The sequence below is a fragment of the Sapajus apella genome, unplaced genomic scaffold (assembly GCF_009761245.1).
Source record: "Sapajus apella isolate SASKATOON/1434 unplaced genomic scaffold, GSC_monkey_1.0 scaffold82, whole genome shotgun sequence".
NCBI lineage: Eukaryota > Metazoa > Chordata > Mammalia > Primates > Cebidae > Sapajus > Sapajus apella.
In genome coordinates, this window is record NW_022437022.1 from 6,019,262 (window position 1) to 6,046,681 (window position 27,420).

A 27,420-nucleotide genomic window follows, 5' to 3' on the forward strand; every position below is an offset into this window, starting at 1 on the left:
AAAAAAAAAAAAAAAAAAGAAAGAAAGAAAGAAAGAAAAAAAAAAAACTCTTGCAGCAAAATTCCAAGCACTTTCATCGATTCATGATTCATTTAACGAATACTTGTTGAGCATGGATTACATGCCAAGCATTATTCTGGGTGCTGGCTTTATAGCAATAAGTAAGACACAGCCCTAGGCCCTAGAAGACTTAAATCCGACAACCTGATGGGAGAGAGAGAGACTACAGCAGACGGTGACAATGCAAGATACATTCCAGTTACTAAATGCTGAGTAACACATGACCCCATGACTTGTGGGCTTAAAATAACCGTTTCATTGTGCCTGTGGATTCGCTGGGTCAGGATTCTGAACAGAGCCCAGTGGGAACAGCTAGGCTGTGCTCCAGGATTCCTGGTTCCCAGTGGGGAGACTTCAAAGTGGGGGACAGACATTAAGGACTGGTGTCTTTACTCACAATTTTTGGGGTTGATGTTGGCTGTTGCCTGGGGCCTCAATTGGGGCTGTCAACTGGAGCAACCTATGCTTGTAGCCTGGGCTTCCTCATGGCAGACAGCTTCACGGGAGTAGCATTTCTTAGCTGGTAGTTTAGGGCTCCAAAAGCGAGTGTTCCCATTCACGGGGCATAAGGTTATGACCTGGCCTTGGAAGTCATGCATTTTTTTCCTGCCACATTGTTCTGGTTATAAGCAAGTTAGTATCCACCTTAGATCAAGAAAGGGGAAATTCCATTTTACCTATGTTCTAGAAGAGCTTACGGGATATGCAATATTGTTGCAGTCATCTTTGGAAAATACAGTCTGTTGTGGATGGTAATTTTTAAATATGTCTTTGACAGTCTCCCTTGAAAAAAGTGAAAGCCCATTTCCCTAACTCTTGAGTGCTGGCTAAACTTAGTGAGTCTCTTCTCTTCAACTAAGTGGCATAAATGGTGCTTTGCGACTTTCGAGGTGAGGCCATAGCTTCTGCCTGGTTTCTTCTCTCTTTTGTCCTCCGTCCTCTGTCATCCCAGAGGAAACCAGCCACCATGACATTCAAGCATGAAGCATCCCTCAGACAGGCCCATGAGAAGAGGAATTGCGATCTACAGCCAATAGCTCAGTACCACCTTGCCACCCTCAGGCAAGCCCCAGCTGTCATCTTGACTGCATCATCCTAAGAGACCCTAAGCCAGAACTGCTCAGCTGTGTCAGTCCTGAATTCTCCACCTTCAGAAACTGTCAGAGATGTTAAGTGTTTTTGTTATTTTGAGCCATCAGGTTTTGGTTATGAGCAATAGATAACCCATGCCTACAGCCAGACGTATAGGCATGCAGGAATGTGTATTGGGTATATATATGAGAGCCACCTTGTCAAGGTTGCCAGGTCAGGTAGACTTCCTGGAGGAGGAATGCTTATGCTAAGTCTTAAATGGCTTCTACTGGCATTTAGTAGGCATCATACTGGTATCTTGCTTGGCAGATCTAAGTTCACGTATCTAACGTGAACATTGGTGTATCCAAGAACATTGGAAATGGGAAAAGAATTACGGGTGAATAATTACCAAAGTATAGTTAAATGTCTGTGAAATGGGGACTTCCTCTTGCACTGGTTAGAGACTGAAGAGAGCCAGCGTATCTAAGGTGCAGGACCTGGCCTGAGGTGGGGCACAGTAATTCACCTACCCCTCTCCTTTGAAGTCAGCCTCAGCATCACCCAGGAGTTGCTGCAAATGCTGACTCTCAGGCCCCTCCCTCCAGATCTAGGAATCTGCATTGTAACAAGTCACAATGATGCAAATTCACATTCAAGTTTGAGAGACCCTGCTGCAGAAGACAGAGGCTCTGTAGGGCGGGAGAGTTCCTGGTACATTGCAGGTAGAGCTCATGGTGGGGAAACCTGGGTGACAGCCTTGAAAACCAGAAGTGACTAATTAAAGAAACAGAAAACCATTTCTCCTGGTTTTTGCAAATGACTTTCTTCTACGTTCTATTTTTAACCTGAAGTGCTCTTTGAATAAAAATAAGACTGGGAAAAAAGGTAAATTGGTTCCTGTAATTTCCTTTTCTTCTGGTACTTTAACCTTTCTCTGGGGATTGTAGAGCTCATTAATCCAGTCCCAAGGAAAATTGTCATTTTTCATTAATGGCTTCTTAACCTTCACCTTATCTGATTAGGTGCAGAATTAAGTCTTTCTTGAACAGACTCCAATCCCCATCCCCCTGCCAGCTCATTCTCCCTAGAAAGGACCTGGAGGGTCAATACTGCAGAGGAACCTGAGCTGATCAATGGGACAAGATTTCCTTTGCAACACCACTTGGTTCATGTTGACTTCCTCGGCTAAGCTGTTATCTCGGTGGCAGAATAGAGAGCAAAATGATGCATTTGCAGGAAGCTGCTATTCTCCCTGTTGCTCTGATGGAAAGGACGACAGGCTGGCCCAGCTTTGCAGTGACCCCAGGCTGAAATATGTTGTTTTAGCTCCAGTCGAAACCCAAAGTGTGATTGGGATCTGCCATTCTAAAACGAGGCAATAGAAGGTCTTTCTCTGTGTTTATGAGTTTGGATGGATCAGAAATTGTGGCCAAATAGAATAACCCTCTCAGAGACAAGAGCCATCCTGCGAGGGCAGTGTAGCAACACATGGACCGTATGGCTCCAGGAAGAGATGAAGCTTCATTTGAATTCCAAAATGTCACTTGTTTGTCCCTGATTCTTTACGAAGAGCAGAGGAGGGACCTGTGGTGTCCCTAGTCCACATAATGAATGTGATTATTGAAGAAAAGATGAGGCACCGATGATTCTCTGCAGAGTCATCCTGAGCAATCAAAAAATGAGATTACGCCACCCTGTGCCTATGCCCAGGCACACACACTGTTTTCCCCTTGTCCTTGCCAGCTCTGGTTAGATTCTGGGTGGAAACGGAAGCCAGAGAGAGTGCGGGTCTTCTCACAGATAATTAGAATTGTCCTATGGTTATCTGGAAATAAAATGGGGTATTATTTGAGATAGAACTCTCTGAATTCAGACAGCGCATTCCATCATCTGCTGGCCTGTGCATCCCTTCCTGTAGTGTCTGACACACAGGCCTTAATGTGAAATATTAGTTAACACATATTGAATGCTTTCCACGTGAGTCGTAAATAGGTAAATGTTCACTCATTAGCATTATTCTGGTATGATTTTCTCATAGAAGTGATGTACAATTTTACGTTTTTCTCATAGGGACCTGGCTGAAGGATGAACACAGAATTTCTTGTTTTTCCTTTTGCTGTCTGTCCTCATTTCTTCCTTCCCCTCTCTGCCCAGATTGATGACAATGCAAGGTTAGGCCCTTAGAAGCCCTCTGTAGTGCCCTTCCTTTCCCTCCCTACTTCCCCTGGCTGCCCTGGCAGTGTTAGGGGAGCCTGTGCCTCTGGGAGCCTTTTAGGGAACAAGCCGGCATTCTCGGGGCAGGAGGCAGAATCTTCTCACGGCGTCGATGTCAAACTGTGTTAGTCTATTCTCACACGGCTGTAAAGATCTACCTGAGACTGGGTAACTTGTGAAGAAAAGGGGTCTAATCCACTCACAATTCCACAGGCAGCACAGGAGGCATGGCTGGGGAGGCCTCAGGAAACACAGTCATGGCGGGAGGTAAGGGGAAGTGGACATGCCTTTACATGGCCGGAGGAGGGAGGGAAGCGCGCCGTGCTGCACAAAAGCAGATCTCATAGCACCTCACTCACTGCCAGAGAACAGCAAGGCGGAAATCCACCCCGTGTTCCAGTCACCTCCCACCAGCCCCCTCCCCCAACACGTGAGGTTTATGTGGGGACACAGAGCCAAACCATGTCACATGCCCAGGGCCATAACCCCAGGCAGCTTGGCCTGCCACTGTCATCAACAAGGGGCCAGTGTGGGCAGCAGAATCAGTCGTTCCCTTAAGAAACAGTGTGTGTGTGTGAGAGAGAGAGTGAATGAGTGTGCGTGTGTGTGTGTGTGTGATCACATCTACCATATGCCTTCCCAGCAACACCTAGTATTTGACTAGATAACTGAGTCTGTACTCTGGCCAGTAGACTCATAAAACTGACCATCACACTAGCCATGTGATTTGAGCTCTTGATGTTGGCCACATTAGCCTGAGCTTTTGAACACTGAAAGAATTGTAGGAGGCGTGAGCTTGACAAGAAGGTATGTTGAGGAGATGAATGAATGCCTGCTGAAGATGCTGGCAGTCCTGTAGAAGAGCTTTTTTGTATGTTTCTGCAAGTCCCATACACAGTGTTGCAATGTGCTATTTATGCAGAAAAGACTGAGACCAGTTAATAGGTTTTTTTGGGGCAATTCCTCTATAATTACCAAACTAGAATCCTTTTAAAACCTGCATTATTAAGCATTTCTGTTATATCCAGATGTTCTTTAGAATTAATGTAGATAATCTGTCCCAAAGGCTTACTGCATCATGAATTTCAACAAGGAAATCTTAGGGCTTCAGAAATGGAATCAATATTAGCAGTAATTCTGGCATATATTTGAGGAGTTTCTGGAGTTTAAAAAAATGTAGAATCTTGGATAATATAAACAAGATACATACCGCTTCACAAGCTATGTACTTCTGTCTTGAAACAACATGTAAGCTCCAGGTCAGTTTCCCTGTAACATTCACGTACTCTGTCAGTACAAAAGAAAAAAACAGCCAGACTGCATACAATGTTCCCAGCACTCTCCGGAGTTCTTTTACGTGTGAGATTATTTAAACCGAATAATAACCATGACAGATAAAGAAACTGAGGCACAGCAGGTTAAATAGTGTGTGCAAAGTCTCACAAGTAGTAGGTGGTGGGGCCAGGATGCAACCCAGCCTGAGCAATTGTGTGTCTGAATTCCACCCCAAAGGTAGTATTTGCCACCTGGTTTATTTTTCCCACGGTCATGGCCATAGCCAGGTTTCTCAGCTTCAGCAGTGCTGACACTTGGGACTGTGTCATTCTTTGTCATGGGGCTGTTCTGTGCATTGTAGAATGTTTAACAGTATCTCTGGTTCCCACCCTTAATTAGTAGCATCCCCCTCCCGATCTGTGACAATGAAAAATGTCTCCAGACATCACCAAATGTCTCAGATGGGGGGGATTGTGAAATCACTCTCAACTGAAGACCACTTGCCAAAGCATGAAAAATTACTTGATTATATTGAGGTACAAGCAAGAAGTATAATATAGGAGTTTTTGTTCTGTTTAGGGGAGAATGTTAAGTATCTTTTGTATATCCACTTTTAATATTGAGTGAAGAAACAAAACTCTTCAATAAGCATATAGTTAGTACAGTAAAAATGTGTTCTGCTTTATGGAACAGTAACAGGAAATATTTTAATATAAAACAAAAGAAGAATGAAAAGAATGAAATATGAGAGACTGAAGAAGAGTCGGGGAAAATAAATAGAAAATGCATCGTGTCAAAAAGAAAGTATTAAAATAGAAGCAGCACGTTGCTATCCAGAATCGTCTGGGGAAACCCTATGGGTAGCTTTTCAGTGCTGTTAACAGTGAGTCCAAGACCATATTTCAATGAGTGGACAGTGTGTATTTATTGATGATGATATTTCCTCTAGAGTTGAGGTCAGTAACTTTATTTCCAGAACTCCGGCAGGCACTTAACCCTCCTGGGTGCCCTCTGTGGGTGACCTCCCTGGTGCTGGGCCAGCCATCTCCTTCCCAGGCTCTCCTTCCAGCATCTCGCCTGTCCAGTCCTTCCAGGAGCTCCTGCCAGACAATGGCTTTAGGTTAGGAGCAGCAGGGAATGGAAAGATGTCTGGAAAGGGGGCAGCCCCAGGAGTAATGCGTATGTCCGTCGGTACATTCCTACAGGGCTGAAGTAGGAGGAGAGAGAGCCTGTTGGCTGTATTGGGAGCATTTGGGAGTCGGAAGAGGCAGCTATGCCTGTGGAAGATTTCCCAGAGGAGGGGCCGACTAGGTTTAGATCGTGAAAATATTTACCACAACCACATGGAATAGCATTTTCAGAAATAAATGTAAGCAGGTATACATACTCCATCAAGAATCACTTAGAGCAGCATTTCCCAAACTTTTGTGGAACGCTAATTCTTAATGTCCCTGGCAGCGCAGGGTCAGGGCTTACGTGCCCTGGCCCCTCCATTAGCACATTCAATGTTCTGAGAAGGCCAAATGGAAAAGCACTGGTTTATCTCTTTTTTTTTTCCAAATGACCCATCCCCTAAAACACTTGTTAGCATCAGCAAATGAAAGTGTTTCTGGATCTGTTCCATGGAACGAGTTTGGGAAAGCGGTTGGTGTCATTTTCTTGTAAAGCACTCACCTCTTGTGTACTTCCGTTACTGCCTCCTCCATTGGACAAAGCGTTCTGAGAGGACAGAGACTTCGCCTCCTGTTCTCAGCTGACTTCCCCGGTGCCTGGAGTAGTTCCGGGCACCCTGTAAGTGCCCAAGTGTTCGCTCAATGAGCAGGTCCTGAGGTGACTTTCTTGACCATCCAGGTGACCAACTGACCACTCATTCTTCTAGTTTTTCCTCCCATGGTTTTTTTTTTTTTTTTTGAGACAGAGTCTTGCTCTGTCACCAGGCGCCAGGCTGGAGTGCAGTGGCACGATCTCAGCTCTCTGCAACCTCCACCTCCCAGGTTCAAGTGATTTTCCTGCCTCAGCCTCCCAAGTAGCTGGGATTTCAGATGCAAATCACCATACCCAGCTTATTTTTTATGTTATATCCAAAATAGCGACAGAGTTTCACCATGTTGCCCAGGCTGGTCTTTCACGCCTGACCTCAAGTGATCTGGCTGCCTCGGCCTCCCAAAGTTCTGGGATTACAGGCATGAGTCACCGCACCCAGCCCTCTCCTTGCTTCTTTTTTTTGAGACGGAGTTTCGCTCTTGTTACCCAGGCTGGAGTGCAATGGCGCGATCTCGGCTCACCGCAACCTCCGCCTCCTGGGTTCAAGCAATTCTCCTGCCTCAGCCTCCTGAGTAGCTGGGATTACAGGCACGCACCACCATGCCCAGCTAATTTTTTGTAGCTTTAGTAGAGACGGGGTTTCACCATGTTGACCAGGATGGTCTCGATCTCTTGACCTTGTGATCCACCCGCCTCGGCCTCCCAAAGTGCTGGGATTACAGGCTTGAGCCACCGCGCCCGGCCTCTCCTTGCTTCTTAACACATTAGATTGAACTGTGACTTGTAACTCTAGTCTTTACCCTAACTCCGTTGCTTCAGGCCTATTTCAGACCCTGGGTAGGACCATAGTCCTATTCCTCACTGACATAATCATCCCCAACCCCAGAACTAGGTGTTATTTGATGTGACTTCTCTATTGGGTTTGCTGTAATTGTCTCCTTTTTTTTTTTTCCAAACATTCTCGTAGTTTCCAGGACACCCTTTCTCCTGATTTCCTTCCAGCCCCCAAGTCTCTCCAGTTCCTGGCTTTTTCTTAACATTGCTGTTAGTTGGTAAGGCGTCAGCACTCAGTATCTGATGTCTTAACTTACTAGGTCCCATTTCTTTTCTCCTAGAGAGACAGTGCTCTAAGATGACGATTTACATCGTTCTAGAAAGGGGTCAGGGTTCTCTTTCTGGCTTGGGATGTGGTATCATTAAGGCTCATTAGGTTATACAAGTCCTAAAGTCCTGGTACTTTCAAAGGCTCTGGAATATCCAGCACAGGAATCACAGAGCCTCGTGGGTGTGAGCTGCCTCTGCACCAGGTGGGGACAGCCTGAACAGTGTCAGGAAGCTTTGGGAAAAGACAGGATCAGAGCGAACCTTGAGAACCAAACGGAATACTCAAAGGTGACCGAGGCGTGGCACAGCCTGATGCAAGGTCCCTTTCTCCTTCCGCGGCTTTGACCACGTGATGAAGTTCTGCAGCGTTTGCTTTTACTGCAGGCATCATGGGCATGCTGAATGAACTGTTACATGAAGTGTGTTCCAGGAACCACTTTGGGCTTCTAAAGATGGCTGCCTACTATACAAAGTTCTGATTCTAATGATCATGAAGTTGCTGTATTTCGAGGTGGCTTTAAAGCTTGGAATGATGGGAGCATTCTTGCAGGAATGAATGAATGTTCGTTTAAAAGGTGTTTATAATCCAGTTTGTATTCCCGCCCAGTGGTTGTCCTGCAGTGCTGTCTTCTCTGAATAATTGCCTTTTTTCCCTTGTTTTGGGAAGACTGCCACTGGAAAGGGAAAACTGGACTCTTACCCTGAAAATAGCAGCCAGTTTCTTGTCTTGAATTACCTTTTAACTTGGTTTTCTGTTAAATGAGAAATTTGCTTCAAATTCTGAATTATGTTTCTGGTGTGGTTAAATTGTATGATATTCTCTTAGAGAAAAGAAGAATATATTCAATTTTGTACTTAATGTTGAGATCCCCAGGAAGGCCTCAATAACTAGTGTTCTTCACAGTTATATTTCTAAACAATTTGAGAAATTAGGCAAGGACATGGAAGATGATGGCCAAAACAGCTCCTGGGGCAAGTGAGGTGCAGGAAGGCAGCAATTTACCTAAGGAAGGATCCCTCCTAAGGAAAACTAGAGGTAAGGAAGCTGTTCCTCTTTAAAAGCTAAGTGTATCAGATCATCCGTGGAAACCATTTTATTCATTAATTTCTCAAGTGTTTGCGTAGCTCCTGCAGTATGTCAGGCCCCAAATCTGATAACTTAAAAATGAACAAAATAAGTTTCCTCCATCAAGAAACAGCTGTATGAAGGACACGTGCAAGCACACGCACACACACACACAGACGTACACACATACATGCACACACACACGTACTCATACACTCATGCGTACACACGTACATGCACGCACACATACACGTATGCACATAGACACATACACATATTAATACACACATATACACATGCAAACACACATGCACACACATACATGCATACATGCGTGCGTACACGTACATGGACACACACACGTACATAGACACATACACATATGCATACACACACATACACATGCAAATACACACACAGATGTACACACATGCATATACACATGCACATGCACACACATACACATGCACGTAGACACATACACATGCATACACACATATACACACATGCAAACACACAGACATACACATACATGCATATACACAGATGCACACATACATGTGTACACACATGCATGCACACATATACACACAGACACACATATGCATACACACATATACGCACATGCACACACACACAGACGTACACACATACATGCATATACACACATGCATACATACATGCATACACATACACACACATACACATATGCACATAGGCACACATATATGCATACACACATAAACACACGTGCGTGCACGCATGCACACACACACACACACACACACTTTCTCTCTCTCTGCAAAGGAATGGGGTCCAGGTATGGCTGACAGAGGAGACAGTAGCAGCTCATAAAGTGTTGTTATAACATTGCCAAGACATGCACATATACATGTGTACACACGTAGTATGTACCGTGCATTCAAATTACAATAAGAACTACACATATGATTTTAAATTTTCTGGTAGCCACATTAAGAGATAGGTGAAAATAATTTTAATAATATATATGATTAACATTATCTATTCAAAATATTATTTCAGAATGTATCCATTATAAATATTAATGAGATATTTGACATTCTATTTTTTGATGGAAATCTTCAAAACCCACTGTGTATTTTATGCCTGCAGTATATCTTAGTGTGGACGAGCCACATTTCACAAGTTCAGCAGCCTCGTGGCTGGTGCTATGGAGTGGACAGCACAGATGTAGGCAGTGACTGCAGGTAACCTTTTACATACAGGAAAATTATGGCTTAGAAAAGTAAACTACCTTCAGCAAAACTGACTCCCATTTTCAACAATATGGCAGCTTAGGTTATTTTGCCAAACCCTTCTTCTAAAAATATTGGATAAAATATATTTTCAAAGCTTCTTAAAAGTATCAAAGAGCTGTGAGGATAGTAAGGGTATACCAGGTAAAATCCAGGGGAAAGTAGTGTGGACTCAGGGCACCCAGCGCTGCTGAGGATATGCAGGAGGGCAAGCAAATCTGACTGTCAGCAGTCCAGCAGTGTCAGCACAGATGTCAGAGCCCAGGGTCTGCCCTGGAGTCTAACAGGGATTCTTCCTCCGTAAACCTGGAACTGTGAAAAGCTGTAACCTCAATGTAAAGATGAATCAGAAGGAAGGCTGATCACTCCGCAGGCCTAGAGGACAACAAGGAAGTTTGTATTGGTCTGAGTGAGTTGAGCTGAAGATAATGAAAATCTCTGAAAAGTGGTGACCCCAGAGCAGCCTGCTTGCAGATTTCCAGTGTGTGTTCAAATCACCCAGATGCTCTGGAAATTTCCAGCCATTACATTAGCTTCACATAGTCTTGGACTTGGCATGTGGCACCTGTCAGAAACAAAAAACTGTAAAAATCAACCTAGGAGGTTTTCAAATGAATCAAAAGAACTTAGAGAAATAAGAAACACTGAGGTGAAAAGCTTTCTCTATGGATTTAATGTCAGCTTAAACATAGCTGGAATGAATATTAGTGAGCCAGAAGACACATCAGAAGGAAATATCCAGTATTCAGCAGAGATACAGACATGAAAAATGTTTTTAACAAACATGAAAAAGAGATTAAGTATGTCCTTCCAGAAGATGGAGATGGGGGAAAGAGACAATATTCGAAGACACAGTGGCTCAGAATTTTCTAGACCTGACAAATAATACTAATCCAAATGTTCAAGAAGTCCAGCGAAACCCATGGTAAATAAAAGAAAAAAACAATCACACATAGATGCATCATAGTGAACTTGTGGAACACCAAAATATAAAAGACATTAAATGTCACCAGAAGAGAAAAGATAGCCAATCTTCCAGAGAGTGAAACCCTAAAGTCTAACTTCTTCCCAGGGGCAGCAGAAGTCAGAGATGACAGAATCATATCTTTAACGTGTGCTGAAAGAAAAAGAAGTTCTAGTCTAGAACTCTACACCCAGCAAAAGGGTCCAAGAATAATGGCAAAATAAACACGCTGTCAGATAAACAATAATTGTGTTTGTCACCATCATATCCTCACTAAGGAAAATGCTTAGTGATAAATTTTCACTAAGATAAATTTTCAGGAAGGGAAAAGGACTTCAGATAGATGACCTGAGATACAAGAATGAAAGAAGAGAACAAAGGGTGATATGCGGTTAAATGTCAATGAACACTGTATAAACAATCTTAAAGTCTTATGGAGTTAAATTAGAAGGACAATACTAAAACATCAGGCCAGAATAACATGAAAAACACTAGGAAGGATAAATTGAGATATTTTAAGAATGTGTAACTTCCAGCTGGGCGGGGTGGCTCACACCTGTAATCCCAGCACTTTGGGAGGCTGAGGCGGGAAGATCACCTGAGGTCAGGAGTTTGAGACCAACATGGCCAACATAAGGAAACACCATTTCTACTAAAAATACAGAAATTAACTGGGTGTGGTGGCAGGTACCTGTAATCCCAGCTACTCAGGAGGCTGAGGCAGGAGAATTGCTTGAACCCGGGAGGTGGAGGTTGCAGTGAGCTGAGATCGCACCACTGCACTCCAGCCTGGGCAACAGAGCAAGTCTCCATCTCAGGAAAAAAAAAAAAAAAAGAATATATAACTTCTAAACTAGTAGAGGGAGAAAATGATTATTGCAAAAGAAGGTGAGAAGGAAGAGAGAAGAAAGGCACAAAATAGGACAGTCCTTATAAATCCAATAACAGTTACACCTCCTTGCACACTGCCCAGCTCTGGTCCTAACCAGGGGAGAGGAAGGTGAATTGAGAATTGAAAGTACCATTGAAAAAAAGTTAAATTACTTGTTCATGATCGTCACCTAGAAAATACTATAGTCAAGAAATCAAACCAGCCTTGGCTTGTTGCAGCGACAGTGGCCTCCTTGCAGTTTAGTTTTGTCCATACTATGTGTACCTACTTCTGCACCTACATCCTTACAGAATGGATTGGTGCAGAGGCAGTCTCCTGACTCATGTAATCAGTCAGACAAAAATCCTTTTTTTTTGATATTTAAAATATCAGTCCACAAAAGTCAAATAGCTGCAATTTCATCTTGTACTTTTAATCTAATTAATCAGTGTCCTCAGGACTATGACAGGTGGAAAAATACGTATCCATCTTTAGTCCTGTCTGGCTCTAGTTTCACCGACTTCTAGAGTTGCTGGAAGTGCACAGTCTCCCTCCTCTTATCTCAGATGCTTGGTTCCCCTTGATATTCTAATTTTAGGGGCCTGGTGGGACAGGTGGGTTGGCCCCCTCGGTCTGAACCAGCCTTCAGAGCGACGTCTCTCCGACTGAATTTATATGGCAAGGGTATAATTTTTCTGGTTTCATTCAGTTCCTAAGTACCACATTTAAACTGTTTTACATACTTCTTATTCCTAATTTGCAGTGCAGCTCAGTGGGTTAGAGTGTGGGATGTGAAGGGAGACAGGCCTGGGCTGAGTCTGGGTGTGTTATCTGTCGCCTTGTGATGCTGGGTATTGATGTTAACTCCTCTACATTTTGGTGTTCTCATGTGTCAAGTATACTCTAACTGCTTTGTTACATAGATAGTGTTTGTGAAACATTTGTCGCTAAATGTGGCCCATAATAAGCACTCAGTGAATGTTACTGTGTTTGGAATCAAATGATTAGCCTTCTCCATATTATGTTCTTGAAGAGTTAAAAAACCAACGCAGGGGTGCTGGGGAGATTCAAACCAAGATCTGCATGGATATAACCAGTCTCTCTTTACGGGAAATCCAGACTGGAAAAAACTCTTTTCCTCTGGACATACGGATCTATTTCCTGGGAACAAGGAACGAAGTCTGACTATGGTTATAACCTTAGATCACAGTCTGTGGGATAAATACATCTAATTACAACCCAAGAACCAAAATTGACTTTTTAGTGATTAATTTACTTCTGCTTGTCTTTATTCTGGAGATAGGCATTTTTAGATCATATATAAATCGTCCTTTTTCCTTCAGACCTATCTTGGCATACTGCTTGTCCTTCTTTCCCATTGGCATGATTAGAGAGTGAGACTAATATTCGCAAGTTAAGGTGGATTTAGAATCTTTCTACTCCTTTAATCAATATCTTAAGGTATAAAGATCATTTTTTTTCCTGGTTTCTTCTGGGTAAAGCTTCCCATGAGCTCTCTACTGATTGCTCACAGATAGCTAAAACCACTTGGGAGGTAGAGGGGGAATCAGAAACATAAAATAGTGTTTTATGTGTTTTCTTTAACATTTTTTTAATGGGAGGAATATAAAAGGATCAAATCACCCTGCCCTTTAAAAAAATTACTGGGCTATTTTTTAAGAGCACTTTTAGGTTTACAGAAAATTTGAGAAGAAAGTACAGACAGTTTCCATATACTTTCCCACACTCAGCCAGTGTCTGTCTGTCTGTCTGTCTCTTTTCGTGCTTTTCCCTAACACCAACATTTCCATTAGTCTGGTACATTTGTTACAAGTGTTAAACCAATACTGATATTGATGCATTGTTTTGACCAATGCATAATGTCACGTGCCCATGATGAGAATGTGCTGCAGCAGAGTATCACTGCCCTAAAAATCCCCGGCGTTCCCTATTCATCCCTCCCTTCCCCTGACCCTGGCACTTCCCACATATGTAACTGCATTTCAGATACAGCTCATCTAAATGAGATCAGCTTGATAAGGTCACCCTGCTTTGCTTTAATTCCTGTATTTTGTAGACTCTAGTCATTGATCGTAAGGTGCGTAGTTATTATGCATCTCTAAGAAAGGAAAAGAAATGCTGCAGGGAAACCAAGGGATGCCATCAATAGTGGGACACACCCTGATTTCAGCATGTTAAAATGTGAACCAACAGAGCATTGCAGAACTGATAAGACGGAACAGAGCCTGGGCCTGCACAAAACTCAGTGCTTTATTGAAAATGAAAACAAATCCTCAGAGAACTGCATTTCAGGTTGGCATTTGGCCCTTGTTTGGTTGGAAGAGGGGGGCTTAGGAGGGCTGTGGGTGAGGAAGGGGCGGGTGGAGACAGTGAGGTGGAAGAGGGGGCCAGGTGCTGAGGGGGCCAGAGACTGATGCAGGAGCCCATGGATGCGTGGGGCAATCCCTGCTGGCCTCAGCCAGCCTGGACCTGCTGTGTGTGGGCACACAGCACAGGCAGAAGTCTACACCCTCTCAGTAACCTTGGGCAAGTGGCTAAGACTTTCAGAGCCTCAGCTTCTTCATCTGTGTGGAGGAGAATAGTCCTGATAGGCAAGTAAGGGTCTAAGTGAGTTCTGCATGTGACGGGCCTCGCTCACTGTCTGACTACAGTGTGTGTGGAATCCCTGTGGGTTCTCTCGCTCCCCGGGTTCCTCCATGCCTTCCTTCTCTTCCCTGCTCCTCCATCCTGTCCGTGTCCCTTCCCTGGACCCCACCCAGCACCTGAGCTGTGACCTCACCTTCCAGGGCACGCTGCTGGTCTTAGCGCACTCATTAGACTTCACAAGAGCCAGATGGGGAGGAGGTAGGACTGTCCACAGTTGGAAAAGCCTCCTAATTCCCGGCCTTGGTCTTCCCAGGGCTGCCAGGCAATCTGGGTTTAGCAATACCGTCTCGTGCCCACTCGCCAGCTTCGTAGCTTGATCAGACAAAGCACACCTGGTAGATAAAACTCACAAAATGATTTCTCAGGAATGTTTTAACGATGGGGATATAGAAAAGGCACAGACTTATTAGTTAAAAATTATTAAGACTCTAAGAAACACGTGTTCTGCATGTGCACGAGGCCAGCAAAGCAAGAGGACCGAGCCCTCAGCATCAGGGACAGTGGCAGCCAGCACAGTCATTCTCTCTGGAATCGGCATGACCTTGGGAAGCCATCTCTCTTCCATTTGCCATTGGTGAAATGGGATAGCGAGGCCGATCTCACCAGGTGGCTCTCAGGATTCTAGGGAATGGCGTTTATGGAAGCTCCGTTTGATGTTGCCGGCTGTTTGTTTCCCAATGCCCTGCTTGTTTCCTCCTGGAGCCATGGCTGTGCATGTTACCATGGTGACTGCTGGGTTGATAAAGACTCGAACTGACAGATTTCACAAATAAAAATTCAGCACACCCAGCTAAATTTAAATTTCATATCAACATGATTTTTTAGTATGTGTCCCAGACATTGCATGTCTCCTAATGTAGTATGTCTTTTGTTTAGTATTGCCTGGGACATACTTACACTAAAAAATAATGTGTAATTTATCTGAAATTCAGATGTCACTGGGTACCTTGTATTTTATCTGGTCATCTTAATAGAGACGGAATATCACGTTGTTGGAAACGCTATAGAGTTTCACTTGAAACAACTGATGCAAGGAGAGGATCTTAGAATTATCTGGTGATGTCATTTATCATAAGTCTGATAGAAAAATACAGTTCATATGTAATCCTCAATAGTTAAAAGCTGCTCTAGTGAAAAAGTTGGTTTTCTACTAGAGAAGAGACAAAATTAAATACATGGAGGTCTCCTAGGCTGAGATATGGAAACAATGTCTCATGTGAAGAAAATGTATTTAAAAAAAAAATGCCGGGATAGTGTCCCTTCTATACTTCTGCCTATAAAAATTATTTTGGTAATTGTGTATATTTTAACATCTTAATTTTTTATCTGTTTCAAAATTAGAATATACATGTATAGTGTTTCATTACGTATATTTATACATATTAAAACTACATTTTAATATATGTGTATTTCTCTGCTCTGTGGATAATGAATTTGGATTATGAAAATAAGCCAAATTATATTTCAATAAGGGAAAGGTGAGAGAAGACATTAATTAAATGAAAATTTAGAGCAGGTATTTATCTTATGTAGATTTTACAATTTGCTTTAAATATTCCTAAGTAGATTAGTAATTTTATAATGGTTCTTTTAAAACAAAAAAAAAAGTCCGGCTGGGCGTTATGGTTCACGCCTGTAATCCCAGCACTTTGGGAGGCTGAGGTGGGCAGATCACTTGAGGTCAGAAGTTCAAGACCAGCTTCGCCAACATGGTGAAACCCTGTCTCTACTAAAAATACAAAAAAAAATTAGCTGGGGTGTTGGTGGGCACCTGTAATGCCAGCTACTTGGGAGGCTGAGGCAGGAGAATTGCTTGAACACGGGAGGTGGAGGTTGCAGTAAGCCCTTCCAGAGTCTGATCCCCAGTTCTGTAGGCTAAGAAATGTGATTCATTGTCATGTTAGTCAGCCTCTGATTCACTCATCCTAAGCATGAGTGTTCCAGGTTAAGCCACTGCCACTACACTCCATCCAGCGTGGGCGACAGAGCGACACCCTGTCTCAAAAAAATTTTTTTTAAATGGGCTTTAGGACCGTACCATCCTTAGCTGATTTTTGCTGGTGAATTTTCCCATAGCTACGCGGCTCCTGCTATCCCTCATGCTGTTGGATTCCAATGTTTGTTGAGACCCATGGTTGGGCACACCCTGCCTTGCATGCTGTGGGAAGCAACGACAACAGAGTGAACAAGACAGAACCCTCCTGTTGAGGACAGCACACTCTGTGGTGGAAGAATACTGAACAAGGCAGATGGGCCTTAGCTAGAATGTGAGATAGAAAGTATGCAAGGTGGAGAGAGAGGTTCTGGGAAGAAGACGACTAGCAGCGTCATCGCCACTCACAGTTCTTTTGCAAACATTAGTCTTCTCTTCTTTGATGTTCATAGCAGTTCTATGAGTGATATCATATTATTCCTTCTTTGCAGATAAAACTGAAAGCCAGCAAGGTTAATTAATATGCGATGTTGTTACTAAAGCATGGGATGGGAATTCAAAATCAGGCCTGACTTCAAGGTCTGAGGCTGTGTCCCTCATGGGGCATCTACGGAGAGCAGAAGAGAGAGAGATACTCCTAAGGGAGCTGAGGTGGCGGCGGGTGGTCTTATTTAAACTGAGACTTGGAAAACAGAAAAGGCTGAACATCCTGTAGAAAGGAAGGGTCTTTCAGGCCAAGAGAACAGCTTGAGCAAGAGCCCAGAGCTTGGGGTAGGTCCAAAGAATTCTAGGTAGTTCCAGGAACAGTGTTGCAGTTGTTCTGGGCTTTAGCTCAGGAAGTGTGGTGGGGAAGTAGAGGAAGGAGAGGGTGGCCTGGAGCTGGGGCTTGCTGAGAGCCCGCAGTCATCTGGTTGATGGTGCAGAGCCCGCTGAGGCATCTAGCAGGAGGAGGTGGCGGTGAGGCACCAGACTGGCGTGCGGAGCGGGTGTGTTTGGAGGCAGAGAAACCAGGTGGAAGGTCATCGAGGGGCAAGGAGGGCAGGGAGGAGATGGCAGGGAGGATGGGCGGTGGTGGACATGGAAGGTGTGGGCAGACGGAACCAGTGGTGGCAGTGAGCAGTGGACTGCAGGGGCCGTCGGTGGCATGCACAAGAACATGAGTTGCTCTAAGTTGAAATTCTTGGAAACATATGCAGCTGCAAATAGAGGATCCCTGGGAGACAGGGAGGTGGCGGAGTTTCCCATGGACTACCTGTACCTCATTCCAGAGTCTGATCCCCAGCTTTGTAGGATAAGAAATGGGATTTGTTTTCGTGTTAGGCTCTAATTCACTCATGTTAAGTATGAGTGTTTCAGGTTAGCTATCAGGAGACTGAGGCCTGGGGGACAGAGCTGCCCGCAGTCAGTCAGTGTTCTGAGAAGCGGGGTGTTGTGAGCGTGAAGCCGCAGTTCTGTCTCTTCCAGGCCTCCTGTGATGCCAGGGGAGGGACATGACCCTCCAACACTGCTGCAGGGAGGAATGATACCACTTTCAGGTGCCAGAAACTTAGTAGCTTCACCTTTGCATTTTGGATGCTTCCGAGGATGAGGGCTTTAATTTTTAACCTAACCCTGAGGGTCCAAGCTCAGTGGCCTGGCTGCCCTGTGGCCCAGAGCGGCCATGGGACTTTCCTTAGTAATGGAGTGAGAAGAAAATGGAAGATTTCGAGAATTTCTCCCCACTCCATGCAGCAAGCAAAGAAAGGGCAGAAAAGGGACTATTACTCTTCGGGGATTTTGGACCTTTTAATCGCTTCAAATATGGTGGCTTTGAAATGCAGAATATTTTCAAATTGCATTTTAATCTTCCTCTCTTTCAGAAATTAAAAAAAAATACAGGCATGGCCTTGATCTATATTTTAGGGGTGAACATTTTTTTGCGATTTTCATCTTTGTCTGTCTCCCTGCTGCTCCTGGAGAAGAGGCAGCTGTGCCCGAGCCAGGACTGAGAGGTTTTGGGCGATGCCTCTGCCATGATGAGTCATTGCTTCCTGGACCTATTTTCCGTGGAAGAAGCAACTTGTTTCTTGAACTTTTTATTATGAAAACTGTAAAATCTGTGTAAGAGTAGAGAGAACAGCATGAGGATTCTCCAACGTCAGAGAATCTGGATTTCACTTTACATATTTCATCCTACTGGCAGGTGTCAAGTTGATGGATGAAAATTTAAAAATTGAATTCCAGACATTGTATGTCATGAAATATCACCCCAAATTATAATGAGTTGTGTTTTATAAAGAATCAAGACATCTTGGCCAGGTGTGGGGGCTCAGGCCTGTAATTCCAGCACTTTGGGAAGTCTGTAGTGTCAGCTACTTGGGAGGCTGATGCAGGAAGAATCACCTGAGCCTTGGAGGTCAAGGCTGCAGTGAGCTGAGGCTACACCACCACACTCCAGCCTGGGTGACGGGGTGAGACCCTGTCACAAAAAAAAAAATAAAAAAGAAGGGCATCTTAAAAACATAATCACAGTGTCATTATCAAAAGAATATAAATTAATGGTATTCTTAATATAATGTAATACCACTTATATTCATGTTTCTCTAATTGTTTCCAAACTGTCCCTGTCTGTCTGTCTGTCTGTCTGTCTCTTTCTTTCTTTTTAACATTTGGAGTATTTAAATAGGGCTTATACATTGCATTTAGTTTTTATGTCTTTGAAGCTTCTCTTTAGAACAGATCCCCCCACCCCTGCCCAACCTCTTTTTTTATTAATTTGTGAAAAGCCCAGCACTGCCCAGTAGAACCTCCTGCGTTCTAGGGGTGTGGGGTGCTCACCACGAGGGCGTTTAACCCACTCCTCCCTCTCCCCCTACCTGTGAACTAGAAGTTACATATGGGTGCTTGATACTTCTGAGTTTGACAGTTTTCCCAGGAACACTACACACGTTGCAGGGTTATGGTGTTTGGAGAGCAAAATCTCAGTGCTGATGGTGTTTATGCATACTGAGCCCTCATTGCTCTGAGGCCTGATGTAGTCAGATTTCTAGTCTTGCCAAGTGCCCAGATGGGTGGAAACCTGGCAGGTAAACTGTCCCTGATGACTGGGCATGGGCTGTGTGACGTGCCACTGGGTGTAGGAGAGGAACAGAGGTGGACCACAGAGCCTGGGAGGAAGCAGGGACAGAGAGGCCAGAGGATGACGAATGGGAATGGAGAGTCCAGGGCAGGGTCACGGGAGACCACGGCTGCACAGGATGTCGCCAGCACCCATCTCTAAGCCCAAGATGACTTATGTGTTCAAACTCAAATGCCAGATTCCTCCATCACCTGCCCCTCTGTCTCCCTCCACACACCTGCTTCTCCCCAATGCTCCCCATCCCAGTTAACAGACAGTCCTTCTTCAGCTGTTTGGGGCAAAAACCTTAGCCTCACTCTTGAATCCTCCTCTGTCTCTTACACCATGTCGAACCCAACAGCAAGTTCCACTGGCTCTGCCTCCAGCATATATCCTCCTAAATATGATCATTTCTCACCATTCCCAGCACACAGAGTCCACCCCCTCCCCCACCTGGCTGACTGCTGTAGCCTGCTCCAGCACCTGCCTTCCACCCATAACCTGCTGCACTTCATTCTCCACACAGCAGCCAAAGTCATGCACTGAAATGTGTCCCCAGTTCCAGGCACTGGATGTACACCAGTGGGCAAAACCAATCCCTTTGTAGCAGAGGTTCTAGTAGACTATATTTCCGGTGGATCAAGTCATACATCATGCTAAACTTCCAGTGACTTCCTGTCTCACCAGGAATAAAACCCAGACCCCTTTCAGGGACCTCTTGGCACCATCACCTCTCCTTCCTCCTTGACCACTCAGCTCCACCCTCCTAGGCCTTCTTGCTGTCCTTGAACGTGGAAGCCCACCCTGCTTCCCACATCCCCAGAGAGCCATGTGGCTGGCTCCCCTTTCCCTTAGGTCTCTTCTCACATACAGGTCATCTGAGAGGCCTTCTGGGCCCCCCAAAAGGATCAGCGCCCCTGTCCCCCAGTGGCATTCCCCAGCTGTCCCACCTGTCCCTCTCATTGTCTCACAGCACATTCTTTTTTTTAATTTTTTTTATTTTGAGACGGAGTCTTGCCTGTCGCCCAGGCTGTAGTGCAGTGGTGTGATCGCAGCCCACTGCACTCCAGCCTGAGTTCAAGCGATTCTCCTGCCTCAGCTTCCTGAGTAGCTGGGATTACAGGCATGCGCCACCATGCCCAGCTAATTTTTGCGTTTTTAGTAGAGACAGGTTTTTACCATGTTGGCCAGGCTGATCTCAAATTCCTGGCCTCAAGGGTTCCGCCTGCCTGGGACTCTCAAAGTGCTGGGGTTACAGGTGTGAGACTCTGCGCCCAGCCTCTCACAGCACTTTCTGTAGCTATGTGGCTGTCTGTTTATTGCTTGGCCACTAGTATTGTTTTGCTTCCTGTCACATCCAAGCTCCTGGGCAGTGCTGGGTGTCAGTGGGCTCCACATCAGCACCTGGTGATGGATGAGTAAGCAAATGGACTGGTCCGGTCATCAGACACACATAGTGTTGTGGCTTCATGACCTTGGGCTGCTCTATGGGAAGGGAGGAGTGGCCGTGGGGGGGGGGGGGGGGGGGGGGGGGGAGCTCTGGGCTCTTCCTCTCCCTCTCCTCCCATTGAGGTGCATTGAGGGTGGGAAGTGCTGGGCCTCTCCCTGCCTCTTGTTACCTCACTCAAGCCAGTGGCCTGCCTTGGCGCTTCTCTTCTGAAAGCTCTACCTGCGAGTGGTGACACCGCGGGGCGGAAGGCCAGGTCCTTCGGGTTTATACTTTCAGGAATCACATATGAAAGGGTTTCAGGTTTACAGCTTGAGGACTCACATGTGAAAAGGTTTCTGGGTTTGATCTTGTTTTAAGTAAAAACAGTGCCTTCTGGAGAGCTTCCCCAAGACCAAGCCTGCCACCTACAGGAGGGTGAATCAGGAGGTGCCAGTCGGTCAGGCCTTGCTTCTGTTGAAATGTAGTGTGGCAGTCAAAGGGGAAGTTGATCCCAGATGCCTGGGTCCCCTTCCTCACAATCACCTATATCATTCTATAATTGTTAAAATTAGATATAGCTAATGATAATAAGGCCATTTCCCCGTGTAACGTGGCTCCCCTGTCTGCAGCTGTGGGAGGTCTGACCATTGACGTGGGCTTGAACAGTGAACTCTGTAGTCCCAGGGTTTCCATCAGCAGTGTTTGGATTGTGGGGTCTTTCGTACAGCGTCTTTGCCTCCCCTGTTGCAGTGGACTTCTCCATGGCACTTCTCCTGGCGTGGGCCGCAGAGAGGAGCTGGGCCCACCTGGTGGAGCGAGGAATGAGCAGGAGCCTTGGGGAATGGGGGGGAGTGGGAGCCCCAGGCCCTCTCTGCCTGCATCAGGGAAGAGCTTGTCTGGAGGCTTGAAGTATTGGGATCTCCAGCGAGTTTAGGGAACCCTGGGATCCAGACCAGAATGGAGCCACGTCTTGCAGCTGCTTAGAGCGGAGTAGGGGCTGAGAACAAGGAGAGCTCTGGGGACAGCGGATTCAGGGCTGCCTGGAAGTGCACTCAGGGCATGCTTCTTCATTTCTTCCCCGTCTTTCTCTGATTTTAAATTATTTGTTTTGTTTTGGAGTCGAATAGCCACATGTAACTTTTGACTCCCTAAAATGTAACCACTAATAGCCTACAGTTGACTGGAAGCCTGACCAGTAACGTAAACAGTTGAGTAACACGTGTTTTGTATGTGCGTTACATCTGGTATTCTTACAATAAAGTAAGCTAGAGAAAAGAAAGCATTACTAAGCAAATCATCAAAAAGAGCCAATGTGTGTACCGTTCATAAGTGGAAGTGGATCATCAGAGAGGCCTTCATCCTTGTCATCTTCACGTTGGGTAGGCTGAGGCGGCCAGGGGGAGAGTTAGTCTTACTGTCTCAGGGGTGCAGAGGCGGAAGAAAATCTAGGGATAAATGGACCAGTGAAGTTTGAACCCATGTTGTTCAAAGGTCAGCTGCAGTAGAATCAGGAGAAGGAGAAAGCACTGGCTGCCGCAGGGCTTGTATTCGGTGCTTGAAGTATCTTAGCATCTGCTCTTCATGCCAAACCTTTGAGGTGGGCATTTTAATCTTTGTGTCCTGGGTAAGGAACTGACCACAGCTCTGCCTGAGCTCAAGGTGTGATTTTGCATGCAGATCTTCCTTTTATTTCCCTTCTCTAGCCCCTTGCGCTCCAGTCATCTCTTATATAATCATGGCTTTTAGTGTCTTCAGCAACTTTAGAGAGTTGCCCTGGGCCCTCGTGTCTGGATTCGGCTCCCAGCCACCCACGTCCCAACTCTGGGGGATAGGCCACAACCCACACATGTTGGAAATGAACTCAGGAAACATTAGTTGCCATCATTTTCCTCTTCCATCTTTACAAATAGGACAGCAGGGCCTGTCTTCCTTAAGTCCACTTTCCTTTTGTGTATCTACTTCTTTTCCCTATTAGTAATCTCTTAAGCTGACCAGCACAATAGCAAGTGTAATGAAACCAAACCTGCGCCTCTGGTTAAGCCTCTTTTTGGCCCCCTGAGTTTTATTCTTTAGTCGGCCCCTGAAATAGCAGGCAATGGTTTGGGGCTTTGCAGAAGTCACCTGCTGTGCTCGGCACCCCCTCCCATCATCACCCTGAAGAACTGGGCACCGGCTCTGTGGGGTTTGTAGAACAGTCAGCAGCAGCTGGCTGGACCAGAAGCAGCCGGGGAGCAGAACCCGAGTATGATGGCTTTGTAGAGAGATGCATTCCCTGAGCCCTCAGGGAGCAGCAGAGTCAAAATAACGTCTGCAAAATTTGGAAAACTGACATTTTAAAAATATGACAAAAGTTTGAAATACTGCCATATGATGTTGAAGCCCTGGCCGCATCTCTGCGTGGAGCAGCCTTCCCTTCTGTCCTGTGGCCTTTCCCAGGTGGCCGTCCTGGCCAGGACAGGCTTCCTTGGGGGCTCCCTGCAATTCCCTGCAGTGTGCACCTTAGAATGCCCTCTCCACACTGTGGTGAGTCTCACGGTCCGTGCATACCCCAGGCCTGGATGGGGTGTCCCCTGTCCTTGGCAGGTGTGGTGGGCACTGCCCTGAGTGGATGTGTCCATGGCTGGGCCACGTGCTCACCCACCCTAAAGGGCAAGACCCGGAGTCTTCAGATCCTGGGATCTCCACGGACCGTGTCCTTCCTCCCCACCCTTCTCCCACTGAGGTCCCTCTTAGGGCTGGTCATTTACAACTTCTGGGCCCCTTTCTAGGGGGTTATAAGCCCTTCCCTTTTTCCTCTTCTCCTGTTTTTATTCTGATTCAATGCATTATTTTTCTTCCCAGATATACTGTTTTTCAATTCACTATCTAGTGGCTCGAATTCTTGTAATGTTAAAGCCTTGGTTGCTTTTTCTGGGTGTTTAATGTGTGTTACTTTGGATGCCTAAACAAGAAGGTAAATGTTTCAGGGGTGCTATGTTCTGAATCCATCCCCCAGAGTCATATGTTGGAAACTTAATTCCCAATACAACAGTGTTGAGATGTGGGGCCTTTAAGAGGTGGTTAGGCTGTGAGGGCTCTGCCATGGTTCATGCCATTATTTCAGGAGTAGGCCAGTTATTCAGAGAGTGGGTTCCCGCTAAGAGGATGAGTTCAGCCTGTTTCCCTATGTCTCTCTCTTGAGCACATGCTTGCTTGCCCTTCTGCCTTCCCCCATGGGATGACACAGCAAGAAGGACCTTGCTAGATGCAGGCCTCTTGACCTTGGACCTCCAGCCTCCAGAACCGTAAGAAATAAATCTCTGTTCTTCATAAATTACCCAGTCTCAACTGAGGAAGCATCTCTCAGTCAGGGTTCAACAAGAGAAGCAAAGCCGCTGGGAGATCAGTGTACATCATCTCATTGGCCTTATTCGACTGTGGGGGCTGGTCTAGCAGTCTCTGTAGGGCTGTTGTATCTGCATGTGATGCTGGAGCTTGCAGTCCACAGGGCGGGCGGGCAGTCAGGAAGGGGTGATGCATATAAAGTGGGAGAGATAAGATGTTGTAACCACCAAGCACAAGCTGGAGCCTCATAAGAACTTGTATCAGTTCTTTTGCATCTGGCATCGATGGTGTGGATGTCCTGCAGAAGCTGGGATCTTTGTCACAGAGATAAATGCAAGCGCCTGGCCTGGGATTCAGAGAAGCTGGTGGGGGATCCAGGGGAAGGAGGAGCAGTGGCAGGCGTAGCTGCTGCTTCGCACTGATGAATCAGCAGATCAGCAGAAAGGTGAGTGACCTACAAAGTGGTGCTCTTTCCTTTTCACCTTCCAAACCTCCCAAGAGTGTCTCTTGGAAATATCCAAGAAAGGGAAGTCTGGGAAATGTAGTCCAGGCCAGCTTGATGAACACACTCCAAAGCCATGTAGAGGAATTTTCTATTTTCTTGTACATACTTCTGGGTCGTTTGAATCATTTTACATGACAGTATAAATGTGTTTCTCTGAATTAAAATGTGAAATCATTTGATAAAAAGAAAAATGGGCCAGGTGTGATGGCTCATGCCTGTAATCCCAGCACTTTGTGAGGCCAGGGTGGAGGGATCACTTGAAACTAGAAGTTTGAGATCAGCTGTGGTCCCAACTACTCAGGAGCCTGAGGTGGAAGCATCGCTTGAGCCCAGGAGGTTGAGGCTGCGGTGAGCGGTATATGATTGGGCCACTGCATTACAGCTGGGGTGACAGAGTGACACACCATCTCAAAAAAGAAAAAGAAAAAAAGAAAGAAAAAAGGGAAATAAAACTCTTTTATCCAGTGAGGTTCAGAGTGTAGTTGTCTATTTAACAGCCTACTGAGATGAGTGAGAAATTTGATCATCCCCCGTCTGGTCCCAGCACTGCCCCCTCTCTCTGCTGACACGGTCACCCCCTAACTGGCCTCCCTATTCCAGTCTGTTCCTGTTTCAGTCAGAGTGATTTTTTTTTCAAATGCAAATTGGATGTTGGTGTGTCTATTTAAAAATGCTCCAGTGGTTTTTTAATTGTCTTTAGAATGAAATCATAAATCCTAACTCTTTACTCTGGTAACCCAGAAGTCTCTGCGATGCTGTCTCTCTGGGTTTCTCTCCATCTGCCTCTGTCTCCCGTCCTTCCTCTCCCCTTCAGTGGTCACAGAGCCTTTGTGTGTGATAAAATTATTATGCATATAATAGTAATTTAAAAGCTTGTATTGATTGCCTACTATGCACAATACCATGCTAGGTGTCTTGAATCCATACTCTATTTAATATCCACAGCGTCTCTAATGGCATTTACCTATCCCGGTTTTAGAGAAGGGGGACGCTGGGAAACACACCAGAAGTCTCACGACTAGTAAGTGTCTCCACCAGGACCGGTGGAGACATGCCTGGATGTGTCTGACTCCCAAATCCACAAGGATGATATTCAGCAGCCATCCTCTCAACAGGCCTTTCTCCTTTCCCTGTGACGTTGTTCTGTGGTGTGTAGCTGTCTTTTCCCTGGGCTGTAAGCTGGGGGGGGAGCCGGGATCGGAGCTGAATGTGTGCTCATCTCCTGTACTTCGCAGAGTGTCCACACGCGTTAAGTAATCATGCGGCGTTTGTTAAAAGCATCCATGTGCGTGGCACTTACTGAGTCTTGGAGTCGAGGCTAAGGTCAGGGTGAACCACACAGTACAGTCGCTGTCTCATGGCCCCTGTGCTCTGTATACAGTGATACAGAGCTCTGTATATAGTGCCGGGGAACATGTGAATGGAGTGGGGTGGTGGGAACTGGCCTTGGGCAGGGAGTCCCACGCAGAGGCATTTGACCTGTGACCCTTAGGAAATGTGACTCTCTTGGAAGGTTCAGCTTTGTCTCCCAGACTCCCCGCAGAGTTGTGCTTTGGTGCTTATCTGCTCTCCTTGGTCAGTAATGGAAGAGACTGACCCTTCCCATCCTTGTGCCTAGAAAAACTCAGCACAGCGCTACAGCCGTCTGTCTACCCCATGCTAACACATTGTCCCTCCATCCCTTCATCAGGCTGCCCTGCCAGGCTGCATGTTGTTACCCTGCCCAACCCCCGCCTGCTGGCAAACTCCCACAACCAACTCCCAGGAGGCGTCACTCTTCCTTGACTTGTGCTTCTGCTTCCACCAATGCTGTGGCCTGGTGGACAACTGAATGGCGGCTTGATGTTTTCTCACTTCCCAGAATTAGGTAGACGCTTTTTTATGGTTCACTTCTGGTGAAGGAAGGGGAGTGGTTTTGTTCATTTTTAAGGATATGGATAGCTTCAGTTTTCTGGGAGCTTACAATGTGCTCTATACTGAGCACATACTCTGTGTTACGCACTTTACGCTCACAAAACCCTTTGGGGCAACCCCATTCCAAAGATGAAGACACCGTGGTGTTGTAAGGTTAATTTGTTCAAAGTCCCACGGGGCTAACTGCTTAAAAAGTGGACTGCAATGTCTTCTAGAGGGCTCTGGTGCTCCACATCTAGCCTTCAGCCTCCAGCCTGGAGGAGAGAGGTTTCCAAGGACAGCCACTTGAGCTATAACGCTAGGCTCATCTGGAGTCAAGGTCAAATCCACCTGCCTTTATATGTATGTAGGGTGGGGATAGGGTGGGGAGGGAGTGAGTCCTCTGCTACATGCGTGCCCCACTAACTGGTGATTTAAAAAGGTGGGCACATGGCCGGGTGCGGTGGCTCACGCCTGTAATCCCAGCACTTTGGGAGGCCAAGGTGGGAAGACTGCTTGAACCCAGGAGTCTACCCTGTAGGCAACATGGCAAAACGTCTCAAAAAAAAAAAATACCAAAAAAGTAGCCGGGCCTGGTGGTGCAGGCTTGTAGTCCCAGCTAGTCGGGAGGCTGAGGTGGGAGGATCACTTGAGCCTGGGAGGTTGAGGCTGCAGTGAGCTTTGATCACACCACTGTACTCCAGCCTGGGTAACAGAGCAAGACCCTGTCGAAAGGAAATAAAAGGGAAAGGGAAAGGAAGAAGGAAGGAAGGAAATATTAAAAAATACAAAAGGACTCAGTAACAATGGCCAGAGAGAAAATTATGATCCTGGATGGACTGATCCTGTAGAATGATTCCTCCCTGAAGTTCAGGGACACAAGAACACCAACCAGGGACCAAC

The 27,420-nt window shown here is 45.8% G+C and overlaps 1 protein-coding gene across 2 annotated transcripts in view; it reads left to right on the forward strand.

Annotated features, from left to right (window-relative positions):
• AGPAT4 (1-acylglycerol-3-phosphate O-acyltransferase 4) overlaps positions 1 to 27,420 on the forward strand; it is a 132,630-nt gene that overhangs the window by 73,659 nt on the left and 31,551 nt on the right. The window lies entirely within an intron of this gene.